Raw genomic sequence first — 18,799 nt, 5'->3', positions numbered from 1 at the left:
GTGTCATGGAAAAAAGAATTCACCCATTTCAAAGTAGTGGTGCCTATATAGTTCCTCTTTTGCTGTAACCATAATCAAATGAAACATAGGTTTATAGTTCCCTATTGAAAACCTTTGGGACCAGCTGTGTTCAGAAGTCCGATTTCTTTTCTTCAGGTTTTAGAAGGCAGTGCATGAACTCCAATTTGTTACACACTCAGCAGACTTTAGGGTAGTGCCCTGTACTCAAACATGCCAACACTTCTGCAGCAAAAGTGTGAAAGCCACACTAGGTGGGTAAAGGCAGCAAATTGCCCACATCAGTTGCATTCAGGTTTTTCCACAGCAATGAGTTTTAGAGCCAAAAGCATGGAAAACTCTCAGTTTTCAGAGCTTCTGAGTTGATTTTCTGGCTAGGAGTGTTACTGCTGAGTGGTGATTCTCAGGGCTGCATGACCCAGGGGACTGCTGGCTTTAGGAAAGTTCCTGTTCCTGTTCTCAGTTCCAGTCCCAGTGATAGGACGGATGGCACATGATTCTGATTGAATGACAACTCTGTGCCACAAAGCCAATTATTTCATCTACAGTAATTCAAACAAATAGATGCAAGAAGAAAAAATGTCCTTTTCTAGTCAATATCTCAGACCCATAACTAAAACTTGTTGACATCATTCATTATGCAGGAACCAAGGATTCTATTTGATTTGCTTGTGGAGTTTGAAATTCTTAAAGCAGGGGCTCTCAAAGTTTAGTGTTTAGGCTCTAAAGCATGGGTTGACAAACTTTTTCTGTCAAGGACCAGATAGAAAATGTTTTAGGCTTTGTGGGTTACATATTATTGGTATATGTGTGTCTTCTCAATACCTCTTCCACTTGACCACCTCCCCTCCCTGCCCAGAGGAGAATGTTTGATGCTGGAATTGTCAGCATGCTAAGATAGAAGTGTCAAAGGAAAATCATGTTGGCATTTGGATTTATAAAGTGTTTTATAGGAGTTACCCTTGATCACATAAGTGGTCTTCTCATCCCAACAGACATTAACCGAATCATTTCTTGCTAGTGAGAAAATAGTTTCTCAATGAAAAAGCATTCCTTGGGAGAGGGCCCTCTGGAAGGAGATGGTCCCTGATGAAGATGGCCAGTGAGGGACTGGGTGATGTTATACCTTCATCTGTGGCTTCTAAATTGTTACCATTTAGATTTCCTTTGTTAGATCTGTAGCAGGTAACTAAGCACAATTCTCTGTGTGTGTGTGTGTGTGTGTGTGTTTCACTTACTAAAAGTTAACTACCAGCCTAGGATATTTGCGTTAAAAGGTACTTTTTAAAATAGAAAATATTTCTGTTAAAACAACTAAATAAAGTTTACTTAGAGCAAAAGCTAACATTGTGCCATTCACTATGCTAAGCACTTTATATCCATTTTTCTATTTATTCCCCACCACAACTCTGTAAAACAGGTGCTTTTAGGAAACCAAGACCTAGATTAAATAACTGGTCTGAGGTCACCTAGCTGGTGTCAAAGCTGAGCTTTCAACTCAGGTCTTGCAGAGTCAGCCCTCAGACTCTTGAATATTATTGAATATAGCCATATAGATATAGATATAGATATAGATATGTTTTTACGTGCGAAGAGGAAGGGCTTATTTGTCATGTCAGGTATTATGTAGATGATCCTACCATAAGAAGCATTTAAAAATTGTTTTGCCTTGAGTGTAATTGATGTCATTCTTTTTGTCTCAGAATGATGGCACGAATCTTTTCTTTTTAGGGATATTGGCTCTTTGCTTTTTAGCAAAATCTTCCAACAGATTGTTGTTGATTTTTTTAAACTGTATTTTAAAAAATTTAGCTTGAATTTTGTCACAAAAGAAAGATATTATTTCCAAGGGAAAGTTAAAACTCCTATGACATTTTTTTCATTCTAACTCATTAAGACTGTTTTAATAAGATTTGAATCATCCCTAACATGCATACAAAATTACGAAGAAATAAAAAAAAGTTAACTTAGCATCTACATTATAATTTATGATTAAAGGCTTTACATGTCTTGTTCCTTAGGTTTTCTATATCTAAAGTAGAGAAATGACACCAGTACTAATTATTTTAAGTTCACTGAAGTCTTCAGAGTCTATGTTTTATCATGAGTGCATGAGTTAAAGACAGTTTTTTCTCATTATATCAGTGAAGGTTGTTTATTACTAGAAGAGTAATAAACATCTCTTCGGAGGCCTACTCCTAAGAGAGGAGGTGAAAAATTGAATTTTAAAGATTGTTCAGTGATAAATAATGCTGTTGGAGAAAGTGATGAAAGAAAAAGCATCTGTGCCCCTTTTGCCTTTTGCACCAGATATAGGGAAATAATTCCAGGTATCAAAATCAACAGAAAGTACTTTCATTTTTTTTTTTTTTTTGGAGACAGGATCTTGTTCTCTGTCACCCAGGCTGGAGTACAGTGACAAAATCACTGCTCACTGCAGCCTTGACCTCCTAGGTTCAAACAATCCTTCCACCTCAGCCTCCTGAGCAGCTGGGAGTACAGGCATGTGCCACCATGCCCAGCCAATTAAAAAAATTTCTTTTACAGATAGGGCCTCCCTATATTGCCAAGGCTGGTCATGAACTCCTGGGCTGAAGCGATTCTCCCACCTTGGCCTCCCAAAGAGTTGGGATTACTGGTGTGAGTGAGCCACTGTGTCCAGCAGAAAGCACTTTCTTATAGGATCTTGGGAATGATCTTCTTTAGAATCATATTCTTTTCAATAAAGGTGATTTATTCAATAGTTAACTTTTTTTTTAACATTATACTTCTAACAGACATTTTCTATAATACATTCACAGCTCTGAAAAAACTCATTGTCAGATTTCACATCTCAGTTTATGGTTGTAAAAATATGGCACTTATGTATTTTATGTGGTATGTTAAGCAATTTTACTTGTGAAGCTGGGAGCTAAAATATAACTTTGGTAACTCTATTACTTCTCCTTCAAAAAAGTCAGAGCTACTTAATATTTTATATTTGGTGTCATCTTAATTTGTAGAGCACATTCTACATATGTTTCCTTTTAGACTAGTTCCTATTTGTTTTTAATCAAAGACCTAGTTAAACTATGAATAATAACTCAAGATAAAAGGCCTGGGTAAATGTTTGATGAGACTGCTCTAGGAAGGGGGATGGGTAGGAGTTGTATATCTACCTTGCCTGACCAATGCCAGGCAGATTTCTACCTAGTGGTAGCCTTTTGCCAATCTCTGTCTTTCTCTCTCCTCACTCTTTTGTTTCCTCTCTCTTCTCTTCCCTTTTCCCTCCCCATTTCTCTCCTTCAAGCAAACAAAATTTTTTTTTGAGACAAGGTGTCACTCTGTCACCCAGGTTGGAGTGCTGTGACGTGATGTTGGCTCACTGCCCAGGTTCAAGCTATTCTCCTGCCTCAGCCTCCCAAGTAGCTGGGATTACAGGTGCATGCCACCGTGCCCAGCTAATTTCTGTATTTTTAGTAGAGATGGGGTTTTGCCATGTTGACCAGGCTCGTGTGTCTGCCTGGTCAAGTGATCTGCCTGTCTCAACCTCTCAAAGTGCTAGGATTATAGGTGGGAGCTATAAGCATAGAAGAAAAAAATGATCATTCAAACTATGTAAAAGCATAGTCAATGAAAATAAACATCTTGTTCCCCAGAAACCTCTTCTAACCAAGTGTTCTTTTGCAGAGGCAGCGATTTTAAGTTCTGCCAATTTCTCATCCGTGATTTATCACCTCGGGGCAATATCTCTTGACTCCTTGATGTAGAGAATGGGAAGCATTCTCATAGAACCCTGTACCTAAATTACTGTCTTTTACCTTCTCATGTTTGTCAGGTCTAGCTTATTCAGTTTGTCTACTGGTTGTCTCTTATGACTGCATAATACAGATGGCCTCTATTTTCTAACTGATTTTTAGATATACCTATTGACTTCTTGCTATGAAAACTGAGCACATTAGCACATGTATCCATTGTTTCACTCTCTTCTGATTTTTTTAGTTATGTTTTTATTTGTATGTTGCCATGACTTATAACATTGACATTTATAACATGCTTCATTGTCTTCTGGCATCTCTGTCAGCTACCAGTTGCCCTCAGGATAAAGTCCACATTTTCTACACAGTAAATAAAATCCCAGCTTCCCAGCCCCATCCTGTCTCCCTGGCCTAATCTGAAGTACAAAGAGTTCTCGCTGACCTCATATATATGTCTTCCTGGGACTTTGCACATATTATTAACTCTCTAGCAAATTTATTCTCATGCTTCAAGACCTAGATCTCATTTTCCTATGAGGTCAATCCATCCCCACAGGTTCCCACTACCCTCTTTCTACCTCCATTAGGAGGCTTTACATTAAGCTGCAATTTCATGTTTATATACATTTCTGCTGCTTCTCGAGTATGAGTATAGGAGTGTGCATTTCATTTCTGTGTCTCCAGTGTCCAGGGAAGTGTCCTAACACAGAATGAATGACTGAATGAACACAAAAATGTTCTAACAAAGAGATTAACCAGTGTATTTGGCATTTTACATCTTTCCTAAATTGCTTTTAATCAGCAAAGTTTTCAGTGGTCTTTTTCCAGTCTGATTTATAGTTCTCTTTATTTGAATACCTTATCTACCTCCGTGGGGGAATAATTTAAGGAGAAAATAATTTCTGCCTCTATTGCTGTTAAACACTCATCTTTTCTACATTGATCCCAAAAGTGAGAAAGAAGAGAAACTTATATACCAGAGCATGGCTTTTTATTAATTTGTATCACTTTAGAAATTTAAATAACAATATAAAGGGAGGGTAAAGTTACTTTAAAGGATATTTGTTATCAAGTACTCTAAATGAAAATAATGTTTATTTATTTAGAAATATGGAAATTTTTTAATGAATTTATAGGGGATTCTCTGTCACTCAAAGCATTTCACCTCCAAATACACACTGGACATCTCTTCTCTCCTGTCAGTTACCCTGTCTCCTTTTCTTTCAATCTTCTTCCAAACTTAAAAAACTCTACATTTTATCCAACATTCTTCTGTGTGTAGCTAGACCACAGGTATGCAAATCCTTGTCCGCCTAGAGTCTAAGCAGACAAAATAAAACACTTTCTGAACAAATGATTGGCTCTCATTAAGATAGTATCTCACTCTAGCTGCTAAGAATAATAATGTTTGTCTTATATTCTTTTTTTGTATACTAAGTACATTTTGAAAAGAAATCACTAAATATACCTTTAAGAAGAAAATCAATTCCAGAAATGGTATTTATTTAAAGAGATTCCTTAGAAACTTCTGTAGCTGCGTGATCTATTTTGAGTAAGTGTAGCATGTGGCCACAGGTTTCGTTGATTTGGCACAATTTTAGTTCTCTGTTGACTGAATCAATCCACATGTTGATCTTCATCACTCCTCCCATTTCTGTTATGCTCTTAATTCCTGCTGGTGTGAAACTGATTAAAGCCAGTGGTGAAAAGCTGCTGATGAATTAAGCACCCAGAGATAACTATAATTCTGTGTGTCCTGGGGCAGTATAATTTTTTAAGAAAGTATTGAGGCAATATGGGAACTATCTTGTAAAAGGCAGAACAGTGAAGTGGTGAAGACCTGGAGCCTCACTGCTTGAGTTCAAATACTGGCTCTGCAGCTTCTTAGATTCATGACTTTGAGCAAGTTATATAACCTCTCCGAGGCTTTGTCCTCATCTGCCAAGTGGGGAATATTAATGCAAGTTAATATGTACATTGAGCTTAGAACAGTGCCTAGTACTTTGTAAACACCCAATAATTGCTAGCAGTTATTATTTTCTTTGTAAAGAATACATAGATATGAAAGGGAATGGGAATTTGCGTGTGGTAGTCACTATTAACCACTCAGACGATATCTTTCCAGAGCATTAAATACATATGTAGTTTTTACAGAGAGAACAGTAGTGCAACAGGAATGTTAATGCTACTTTAAGAATGACTTGGTTCAACAAAACCTAACTGTACAATTTACAAACAGTTTTTTAAAAGAAATTTGCTTTAAAATCCTGATTTCCATGTTACTCCACAGTTTTTCAGTAGCGAGGAACAAGGAACATACTGGAAGAAAATACAAAATGATATAGTTACGCAAGGATTCATACATCAAATGTATCCAGAATTCACAAAGTGTCATCATGAATTCAATATTCATGACAAGAATTCTGGGCAAATAGCCAAACTATGGGACACGTGCCCTCTTTAACTTCATATATGTGTATATTATATATTTTTTTAAATTGACCTTTTATGTATTCTATTTCTGGTTGTTGAGGGAAAAACTGTTGCTTAGCAACCAGTTGTTTCTGCTTGGCTGATGTGTAAAGTGGAAAAGTGTGCAAATTAGAGGCAAATAATTCTGTGCATTAGGAGTGCTAACTTACTGGTTTTAACTATTAAATTGTTTCCCAATTTGGTTTAGCATTCCTAGTGTGGAAAAGATAAAATCTGAAGCTGTACCATGATATTTACTAATTATTTTAAAGAATACAGATTAATTCAGAAGATGTAAATTAGTATATAAAAAAGAATAATTCAGCAACTTAAAAAAGTTACTTAAGTGTTACAGTACATGTTAAAACTTTCAGACCGGGCAGACGTGGTAGCTCATCCCTGTAATCCCAGCACTTTGGGAGGCCAAGGCAGGTGGATCACCTGGGGTCAGGAGTTCAAGACCAGCCTGGCCAACATGGTGAAACCCTGTCTCTACTAAAAATATAAAATTAATTGGGCATGGTGGCGTGTGCCTGTAGTCCCAGCTACTTGGGAGGGTGAGGCAGGAGAATTGCTTGAACCCAGAATGGGGAGGTTGCAGTAAGCCAAGATCACACCACTACACTCCAGTCTGGGCCACAGAGCAAGACTTTGTCTAAAAAAAGAAAAAAAAAAAGTTTCAGGCAGAAAGTATTTTTATCTTAAAGGGGAAAAAACTAAAATACACATACAAAATTCTTGAATTGTATCCAACAAAACATAGACATATACCCTATAAAACTTTTTAACATAATTTTATATATATTCACTTATTTAGGTTTTTAACAAAGAGTACTCGCTAGAGAATGTGAAGTTGTATAATGATGAGAATCCTTGGCTGTTGCTAACAAAAACTGACTAACTGAAGCTAAAGAATATTTATAGGCATGAAAGATTTGGTGCCGGTGGTGTTGTGCTTAAAATTGATGGGATATTGGAGAGCCAGGTTTGGAAATAGGCCAGAACCTTGGGCACTCAAAAAGAATTCTTGAGGTCAGAGCCACAGCTGTTTCCTTGTGTCTCTCTCAAGTTTCAAACGGCCAGGGGAGAGCATTGCCTGGTGGATTCCTCATTGCCTGCTCCTTGGCCGAGGTGAGTCAGGGGCCAGGGAGGATATGGTCCCTTCCATTTCCACGGAGACATGCATCTGCATTTACAGGATGGAACACTGCCTAGGGGGTTTCCTTCCTCCAAAAGGAATTCCGGGTGCTATTAGAAAGAAAGAAATGGATGCTAGAGATTTATAGCTGGAGAGATAGATATACAGTGTGGAGATATTATATACAGTTGACCCTTGAGCAATGTAAGGGTTAGGGATGCCGATGCCCCTGCGGTCAAAAATTCTCCTATAAGTTTTGACTACCCAAAAACTTAACTACTGCTAGCCTACCGTGAGCCTTACCAATAACCTGAACAGTTGCTTAACACATTTTGTATGTTACATTATATGCTGTCATCTTACAATAAAGTAAGCTAGAGAAAAGGTCATTAAGAAAATCATAAAGAAGATAAATATGTTTATGGTACCATTCTGTGTTTATTAAGTTTATGTCTTCTGTTTCCAAGATGAATCCTCTGTCTGAAACGGCAGCCACTGCAGCTGCAGATCTCAAGTTACGGTACATATCAAGCAATTCAACCTCTTCTTGTCATGTCATGACTTTCTCTGATTCTTGGGAGCACTTCCAGCATCATTGGTGGCATTCGTATGGGTCCCTTGGTGTTATTCAAGTTTGAGGTATTTCACTAAGCACGGTGAAAAATAGGCAAGAACTGTGAGAGATACTTTTTACTGCAATTCTACTGGAAAGACAAATGGCTCACGTGGAGATAATTAGCATCACACAGTGTTTTAAGCAGATACTTGCAACACTTGAACTCATAGCAATAGCAACAGGAGGTGGCCACAAAATTATTACAGCAGTATAGTATTTGCTGCAGTTAATTTTGTGCAGTTTTAAGTGAATACTGCATTTCTATGTTTGTTTACATTTCTCTCAACTACAAATGAGGCCATGAATGGTCTGTGTATGTAAGTTTTGATAAGTTTTAACTTTTTGTAATAGACTTTTATATATTTTATGACAGTAAGTGATCAATAGACTAGTATCTACATATATTTTATGCGTGTATGACATACCTAATTTTTTTCTTAATTTTTTGATATTTCTAGGCTGCACATTTTGTCTGCAAGTTTTTTCAAATTGTCGCAAATCTCCAAAAAATGTTCCAATATATTTATGGAAAAACCTCTGTTGGCTGGGCACGGTGGCGCATACCTATAATCATAGCACTTTGGGAGGCCAAGGTGGGCAGACACTTGAGTCCGGGAGTTTGAAACCAGCCTGGGTAACATGGTGAAATCCTGTCTCTACAAAAACAAAACAAAACACGAATTAGCCAGGTATGGTGGCATATGCCTGTAGTCCCAGTTACTCAGGAGGCTGAGGTGGGAGGATCACTTCAGCCTGGGATGCTGAGGCTGCAGTGGGCTGTGATCGTGCCACTGCCCTCCAGCCTGGGTGACAGGGTGAGATCCTGTCTCAAAAAAAAAAAAAAAAAAAAATCTGTCTATAAGTGGACCCATGCAGTTCAAACTTGTGTTGTTCAGTGGCCAACTGTATAAACTGTATATCAAGATCTCCATTTTGGTAAATCTTTAGTGTCTACCAATCAACTCATTTGTGACCTAATTGCTTTTTTCTTCTCATGTTCCTCACCTCTAACATGGATATAAATATCATCAACTTCATATATTTACTAAATACCATAAAAATTATCATTTAGTTAGTGGTATCTAGATCTTTTTAGCCTGTGAGGTAATATGTAAGTATGGTTAGAATTTATAAAAGTGATGTTTGCATGTTTTCATATGCAATTTGAGTTAATTCTTATAAAGCTTTATCTTTATAATATCCCTGAATATGAAAGACATTGGGGAAATCTATAGAATCACCAAGAATTATATCAAACAGAGACCAAAGCTATGGAGTCTAACTTTTCACTCACTACAGAGCAAGCCAAAAAGTCAGCGAACCAAATCATTCCTTTTATAAACTGTAAGTGGATTTTAGTTTCAAAGGAAAAAACTTATTAAATAGTGAAATAATTTGTACCTATTTCTTAGTAAAATATTTTGGCTTTCACTTACTTGGCTGTCAACGATATTCCTTGTCATTTAACCTGAAAAAATCTTTGTTACAATTTGAATCTGCCACATGGAATATTCTGGTAGTGGCCAGTGAAAATAAATGGTCAAACTCCTCAAATCTTCTGTTTTAGGATACCAGGTCAGCTCCTGACACAAAGGCCAAAATAACAGTGTCAGACAAATGGAAGTTTTTTTCTTTCTCACAAAATAGTAGAGCTTAAATAGACTATAGCTGATATGGCCATTTCATAGTGCAAGGGATCAATCAGGCTCTTTCCATCTGGGTGCTCTGCCATTCTCAACATGAAGTTTCCATCTTGTGGTCTAATAATGTAGCTGCTTCTGCAATTGCTGCCATCTGCATTCCAACCAGTGGGAAGAGGAGAAGGGCCGAGGAGAGGGCTCACATCCTTGCAGCTTGCATATCATTGGCCAGTGCCAAGTCACATGGCCGCCCCTAGTTGTAACCAAAATGGAAAGTATAGCTCTTAGCTGTTGTAGACTGGTAGAGTGGAAGTTTGCTGGCATACCATCCCATTACAAACTACTATCTTACTGTGCTAAACCAGAAAATGTCTACTTATTAAAACATAGCAATAGCAACCCAAATGTCAATCCAAAGAAACAAATCCTAAATCAAATTAACTAACATTAGAAAATAGTGAGAAAAGTCTTGTAGGGTGTATTCTGTACATATAAACTAAACTGTTGTCTTTCAGACTCTCAGGGTAATACATAATATACTAAATAAGTAATCAGGGCCAGGCGCAATGGCTCACATCTGTAATCCCAGCACTCTGGGAGGCTGAGATGGGAGGATTACTTGAGCCCAAGAGTTCAAGACTAGGCTGGGCAGCATAGGGAGACCCTGTCTCTACAAGAAAAAAAGACAATTAGACAGTCATGGTGGCATGTGCCTGCAGTTCCAGCTACTCAGGAGGCTGAGATAAAAGGGTCACTTGAGCCCAGGAGGTCAAGGTTGCAGTGAGCCATGATTGTACCACTGCACTCCAGCCTTGGTGACAGAACAAAGTCCCGTCAAAAAAAAAAAAAATTATTGACGTGCTGGCACCTCAGAGTTATGCTCTGAAAGTGGATGATTAAGGGCATCTTTAAGTGTAGTTCTGCCACTTTCAGACTCCATATTTCACTGGCATGTTGCTGAAATTCTATACAAATGTTTCAAAGGGTCCTCAGAAAAACATAGGGTCTTATATCAAAAGCTTTACAAATGTACACTCCCTTTGACCCCAAAATACTACAAAAACAAAACACTATTTTTAAGAGTTTGTCCTAAGGAAAACATTGAGGATGAAGGAAATGATTCATAAAGATATTTATTGCAAAGTAGTTTGTTGTAATGAAAGATTAAAAATAATCTATATATCCTATAAAAGAAAACTGTACATAAGTTATATCAACACAACAGAGTGTCTCACTGCCATTAACAATGATAGGTAGGCCAGGTGTGGTGGCTCATGCCTATAATCCCACCACTTTGGGAGGCTGAGGTGAGTGGATCGCTTGAGCTTAGGAGTTTGATACAAGCCTGGGTGACATGGCAAAACCCCATCTCTGCAAAAAAAAAAATCAAAAATTAGCCCGGCATGGTGGTGTGCACCTGTAGGTGCAGCTACTTGTGGGGCAGAGGCAGGAGGATTGCTTGAGCCTGGGAGATGGAGGCTGCAGTGAGTCATGATTGCAGCGCTGCACTCCAGCCTGGGTGACAAAGTGAGACCCTGTCTCAAAAACAAAACAAAACAAAACAAAAAACAAAAAAACAAACAGGTACAGAAATATTGACTATTGACATGGAAAGATGCTCAAAATACATCATTAAATGAAATATATATATTTGAAATAATAAAAAAAGAAATAATATAGTATGATTCAAAGTTTATAAATTAAAGCTATGAGTATTCTTTTATTTTGTTTATAATTGACACATAATAATCATGTATGTTTATGGGGTACAATGTGATGTTTCAATACCTGTATATATGGTAAAATGATTAAATCAGTGTAGCTAGCATGTAGCACGTTCATCACCTCAAACCTTTATCATTTCTTTGTGGTGAAAACTTTCAATATCCTCTTTTCCAGCTATCTTGAAATGTACAATACACTGTTTTTTGTTTTTTTTTTTTGTTTTTTTTTGACACGGAGTCTTGCTCAGTTGCCCAGGCTGGAGTGCAGTGGCATAAACTCAGCTCACTGCAAGCTCCGCCTCCTGGGTTCATGCCATTCTTCTGCCTCAGCCTCCCGAGTAACTGGGACTATAGGCGCCCACCACACCCAGCTAATTTTTTTTGTATTTTTAGTAGAGACGGGGTTTCACCGTGTTAGCCAGGATGGTCTCGATCTCCTGATCTCGTGATCCACGCACCTCGGCCTCCCAAGGTGCTGGGATTACAGGCATCAGCCACTGCGCCCGGCCGTACAATATACTGTTATTAGCTATGGCCACTCTACTATGTAATAGAAGATAGAACTTGTTCTTCCTAACTGTAATTTTGCACCCCTTGGCTGACCTCTCCTGATCTTCCCCGTCCTTCTCCCACCAAGAGAGACCAGACCATCAAGTAGACAAGCACACTCCAAACAGATCTTTGGAAAGAAGGCATTGAGAGTGGATAGAGGGAGGATGCAGACTGTGGGGCTGAAAGGAGAGAAAGTTGGGAATCCTGCACAGGGTTGCCAAGCACTGGAACTCAATCCTGACCACAAGTGGCTCTTAGGGAAGTGGTAAGTGGAATAGGCATGGAGCAGCCCACTCTCACCGTGGACCTCCAGGATCCTAGCCATGGGAGACCCCACGACCCCGATGGACAGATATTTGAGTTGGCAGGGAGAACTGCCCAGAGAATTGGCAGAGACAGAGCTCTAGCTTGCACAGAGCCCGGGCGGTTTGGTGTGAGAATGTCTGCACTGGAACATAACCTTGGAGTACTCATCCCCCAAGGCTTGCCATACTCCTCTAGGTGTCTGTAAACTTTGTTAGCTGCCAGATTTGGAGAGAGCAGGGCAGTCTTGCCTGTGGGATAGGGTCAGCGTGATATGAATACCTTCCTGTCTGTTGGCCTCTCCTAGGGTCCAGGCCTGGACACATCCACTTGTAGCAGGCCTCAGCTGCCCTACTGAAATGCTTGGCAGCAGCCATGTTCCCACTGGAGCACTTTTGCAGACACCCCAGCTGGCAGACACCTGCCTGCAGCCTCCCCCAGCTACCCTACCACTGCACAGTCCCATTGAGACCCACCACCGTCCTGCCAGTGTGCGAATGTGTGTGGACTGCTGCCACCTCACCACTGTGCCCATGCCCATACCCTCCCTCTGCCATACTGTCCTGCTGCTGCTCACTCCTCCGTGGCCTCCGCACTGCAGCACACTCTGCTGCACTCCCCCACCTGCTGCTGCCCCATCAGAGGCTTTTGCTGGCAGTCCTTATGGGCCTATTGTTGCCACTGGACTGGAACACCTTGGCCCTTCCAGCACAGCAGTGCTTAATCTCAAGAAACCAGAGAACAAAGCCACGGGCCCAGTCTCAGCCCCACAGAATTAGAACATGCAGCCCAGGAGTGTTGAGCTGATCCTTGGGCCCCTAAAAGTATCCAGAAAGGAAGCCAATTGAGTAAACCCAACTTATACCAAAGTCAAACCCTCAAGGGCATCAAAAAATATAAAAGCAAAAAAGACACATTCAAGGACAGCAACTTCAAAGATTAAAGGAACATCAGCCCACACAGATGAGAAAGAACCAGCACAAAAACTCTGGCAACTGTAACAGTCAGTGTCTTCTTACCTCCAAATGACCACACTAACTACCCATAAATGGTTCTTAACAAGATCAAAATGGCTGAAATGACAGACATAGAATTCAGAATCTGCATGGCAAGGAAGCTCAACAAGATACAGGAGAAGGTTGAAACTCAGTCCAAGGAAACCAGTACAATGATCCAACAGTTGAAAGATGAAGCCATTTGAAAATTTTTAAAAATTTTTAAGCTTTTGATTTTTTGAGCATACATAGTAGCTGTATATATTTCTGGAATACATGAGATATTTTGATACAGATATGCAATGGGTAATAATCACATCATGGAAAATTGGGTATCTATCCCCTCAAGCATTTATCCTTCCTGTTACAAACAATCCAATTATTCTCTTAGTTATTTTTAAACGTACAATTAAATTATTATTGACTATAGTCCCTCTGTTGTGCTATCAAATACTAGGTCTTATTCATACTTTCTATTTTTTTGTACCCATTAACCATCCCTACCTCCTCCCAGCCCCGCACTACCTCTCCCAACCTCTGGTAACCATCCTTGTATCTTCTCTCTTCAGAAGTTCAATCATTTTGATTTTTAGATCTTATAAATGAGAATGCATGATGTTTGTCTTTCTGTGCCTGGCTTATTTCATTAGCATAATGATCTCCAGTTCCAACCATGTTGTTGCAAATGACAGAATCTCATTCTTTTTATGTCTGAATAGTACTCCGTTGTGTATAAGTACCACATTTTCTTTATCCATTAATCTGTTCATGAACACTTAGGCTGCTTCCAAATCTAGCCATTTTAAGAAAGAATCAAACTGGGCTGGGCATGGTGGCTCATGCCTGTAATCCCAGCAATTTGGGAGGCTGAGGTGGGCAGAGCACCTGAGGTCAGGAGTTTAAGACCAGCCTGGCCAACATGGTAAAATCTCACCTCTGCTAAATATACAAAAAATTAGCCAGGCATGGTGGCCAGTTCCTGTAATCCCAGCTACTTGGGAGGCTGAGGCGGGAGAATCGCTTGAACCTGGGAGGCGGAGGTTGCAGTGAGCTGATATTGCCCCATTGTCCTCCAGTCTGGGTGACAAGAGCAAAACTCCATCTAAAAAAAAAAGAAAGAACCAAACTGAACTTCTGGAAATGAAAAATTTACTACAGGAATTTCATAATGCAATTGGAAGCATTAATAACAGACTAGACCAAACTGAGGAAAGAATCTCAGAGTTTAAAGACCACTCTCTCAAATCAGTGCAGACAAAAATAAAGAAAAAATAATTTTAAAAAAATGAACAAAACCTCTGAGAAATATGGGATTATGTAAAGAGACCAAACCTATGACTCATTGGCATTTCTGAAAGAGATGGAGAGAGAGTAAGCAACTTGGAAAACATATTTGAGGATATTGTCCATGAAAATTTCCCCAACCTTGCTGCAGAGGTTGACATGCAAATTCAGGAAGTTCAGAGAACCCCTGTAAGATACTATACAAGATGACCATCTCCAAGATACATAGTCATCAAATTCTGTAAGGTCAGTGTGAAACAAAAAAATCTTAAAGGCAGCCAGAGAGAAGGGGCAGGTCATATACAAAGAGAACCCCATCAGATTAACAGTGGATCTTTCAGCAGAAACCTTACAAGCCAGAAGAGTTTAGGGGCCTACATAGAGCATTACTAAAGCACAGAAATTCCAAACAAGAATTTCATAGCCAGCCAAACTAAGCTGAATAAGCAAAGGGGAAATGAAATCCTTTTTAGACAAACACATGCTAAGGAAATTCATTACCATGAGACCTGCCTTACAAGAGTTTGTTAAGGGAGTGCTAAACATGGAAAGGAAAGACTGATACCTACCACACATAAACACACTTAGGTACACAGCCCACTGACACTATAAAGCAGCTATGCAATCAAGTCTACATAACAACCAGCTAACGACAGGATGATAGGATCAAATTCTTACATATCAATATTGACCTTGAATGTAAATGGACTAAACACCCAACTTAAAAGGCACAAAGTAGCACGTTGGATAAAGAAGCAAGATCTAACCATATGCTGTCTTCAAGAGGCCCATCTATATCCAATGACTCCTGTAGGCTCAAGAAAAAAGGAAGGAGAAAGATCTATCAAGTAAATGAAAAACAAAAAAAGAGCAGCATTGCTATTCTTATTTCAGACAAAGCAGACTTAACCAACAATGATTAAAAAGGGCAAAGAAGGGTATTACATACTGATAAAGGATTTAATTCAACAAGAAGACTTAACTGTCCTAAACATATATACACTCAACATTGGAGCACCCAGATTCATAAAAACAAATTCTTAGAGACCTATGAAGAAAGTTAGATAACCACACAATAACAGTGGGAGACTTCAAAACCCCACTGACAGTGTAAGATCATTGAGGTAGAAAACTAACAAAGATATTCAGGAGCAAAACTTGACACTTGACCAACAGACCTAACAGACATCTACAGAACACTCCACCCAACAATAAGAATATACATTATTCTCGCCAGCACATACTTTAAGATGGACCATATGCTCAGCCATAAAGCAATTCCAAACAAATTTTTAAAAACCAAAATCATATCAACCACACTCTTGGGCCACAGAGCAGTAAAAATAGAAATCAATACAACGATCTCTCAAAACCATAAATTATGTGGAAATTAAACAACTTGGTCCTGAATGATTTTGAATAAAGAATGAAATTAAGACAGACATCAAAAAATTCTTGGAAACTAATGAAAACAAAGGTACAGTATTACTAGAATCTTTGTTTACTCAGAGATTCTAATGTAAAGAGGAAAGTTTATAGTGCTAAATTCCTATATCAAAAAGTTAAGAAGATCCTCAAATTAACAACCTAACATCACACTTAGAGAAACTAGAAGAACAAGAGCAAACCAATCCCAAAACTAGTAGAAGAAAAGGAATTACCAAAATCAGAGCTGAACTGATTGAAATTGAGACATGAACTTGGTTTTTTGAAACAATAAACAAGATTGATAGAATACTAGCTAGATTATTAAAGACAAAAGAGAGAAGATCCAAATAAACACAAGCAGAAATAATAAAGGTGACATTACCACTGACGCCACAGAAATACAAAAAAACTCTCAGAGTCTATTATAAACACCTCTATGCACACAAACTAGGAAACCTACAAGAAATGGATAAATTCCTAGAACATACAACCTCCCAAGATTGAACCAGGAAGAAATTGAAATCCTGAACAGACAAATAATGAGTTCCGAAACTGAGTCAGTAATTAAAAACTTAACCAACCAGAACAAGCTCTAGACCAGCAGGATTCACAGCCACATTCTACCAGATGTACAAAGAAGAGCTAGTACCAATCGTACTGAAAATACTCCAAAAAATTGAGGAGGAAGGATTCCTCCCTAACTTACTGTATGAGGCCAACATCATTCTGGCACTGAAACCTGGCAGAGACACAATGAAAAAAGGAAACTTCAGGCCAAAATACTTTATAAACATAGATAAAAAAATCTTCAACAAAGTATAGCAAACCAAATCTAGCAGCACATCAAAAAGTTAATCCACTGTGATCATGTAGGCTTTATCCCTGGGATGCAAGGTTGGTTCAACATATGCAAATCACTTTTGTGTGATGAAAGTGATTCATCACATAAAACCAAAAACTACATGATAATCTCAATAGATACAGAAAAGGCTTTTTTATAAAATTCAACATACATTCGTGTTAAAAACCCTCAACAAACTAGACATTGAAGGAACAAACCTCAAAATAATAAGAGCCGTCTATGACAAATCCACAACCAACATCATGATGAACAGGCAAAAGCTAGAAGCATTTCCTTTGAGAACTGAAACAAGACAAAGAATGCTGAATCACCACTCCTATTCAACATAGTACTGGAAGTCCTAGCCAAAGCAGTCAGGCAAGAGAAAAAAATAAAAAGCACCCAAATAGGAAGACAGGAGGCCAAACTATCTCCTTTCACTGATGATATGATTCTATACCTAGAAAACCCCCATAACTTCTGCCCAAAGGGTCCTAGAACTAATAAACAACTTCAGTAACATTTCAGGATAGAAAATTAATGTACAGAAATCAGTAGTGTTTCTTTATACCAATAATGTCCAAGCTAAGATCCAAATCAAGAATGCAGTCCCATTCACAATAGCCACAGAAAAAAGAAAATACTTAGGAATGCAGCTAACCAGGGAGATGAAAGATCTCTACAGCTAGAATCACAAAACACTCCTGAAAGAAATAAGAGATGACACAAATGGAAAAACATCACATGCTCATGGATAGGAGGAATCAATATTGTTAAAAAGGCCACAGTGCCTGAAGCAATGTACAGATTCAATACTATTCCTGTCAAACAACCAATATCATTTTTCATAGAATTAGAAAAAAGTATTCAAAAATTCACGTGGAACAAAAAATGAGCCCAAATAGCCAAAGCAATCCTAAGCAAAAAGAACAAAGCCAGAGAACAAAACCAAGACAGCATGGTAGTTGTACAGAAAACAGACACATAAACCTATAGAACAGGTTAGAGAACCCAGAAAGCAAGCTGCAGAGCTACAACCATCTGGTCTCCACAAACTGACAATCACAAGCAACAGGGAAAGGACTCCCTATTCAATAAATCGTGTTAGGATAACTGGCTGGTCATAGGCAGAAGATTGAATCTGGACCTCTTCCTTTCACTATATACAAAAATCAACTCCAAATGGATTAAATACTTAAATATAAGACCTAAAATTAAACACACCAGAAGAAAACCTAGGAAATATCATTCTGGACATAGACCTTGGCAAAGATTTCATGATAAAGACTCTAAAAGCAGTTGCAACAAAAATGAAAACTGACAAGTAGGACCTAATTAATGACCTTTTGCACAGCAAAAGAAACTATCAATACAGTAAACAGACAACCTACAGCATGGGAGAAAATATTCTCAAACTTTACATGTAACAAAAGTCTAATATCTAGAATTTATAAGGAACTTAAGCAAATCAACAGGTAAAAAACAACCCCATTTCAAAAAATAGGAAAATGACATAAACAGACACTTCTCAAAAGAAGACACACATGCAGCCAATGAACATGAAAAAATGCTCAACATCACTAATTATTAGAGAAAATGCAAATCAAAACCACAATGAAATACCATCTCATACCAATGAAAGCTATTATTAAACCAGAATGGCTATTATTAAAAAGTAAAAAAACAAAAAGCATGTTGGTGAGGTTGCAGAGAAAAGGGAACACTGATACGCTGCTGGTGGGAATGTAAATTAGGTTAGCCACTGAGGAAAGCAGTTTGGAGATTTCTCAAAGAACTTAAAACAGAACTACCATTTGACCCAGCAATTCCATTACTGGGTATATATCCGAAAGAAAACACATTGTTCTACCAAAAACAAAAACAAACAAAGACAAAAAAACATCTAGTCATTGAAAAAATAATGACTTTTGGAAAATTGCTCTTTGTCTGGTTCAGCTTCTTTGGTATGTGTCTTTCTGATCTTCTAAATGTATTTATCTACCTACCATTCTTGGTTCTTTATTACCATTCTTTTAAGAGGAATCATTTTT

This window comes from Mandrillus leucophaeus, unplaced genomic scaffold, assembly GCF_000951045.1.
Source record: "Mandrillus leucophaeus isolate KB7577 unplaced genomic scaffold, Mleu.le_1.0 Scaffold1000, whole genome shotgun sequence".
Lineage (NCBI taxonomy): Eukaryota > Metazoa > Chordata > Mammalia > Primates > Cercopithecidae > Mandrillus > Mandrillus leucophaeus.
This window is presented reverse-complemented; position numbering follows the sequence as displayed.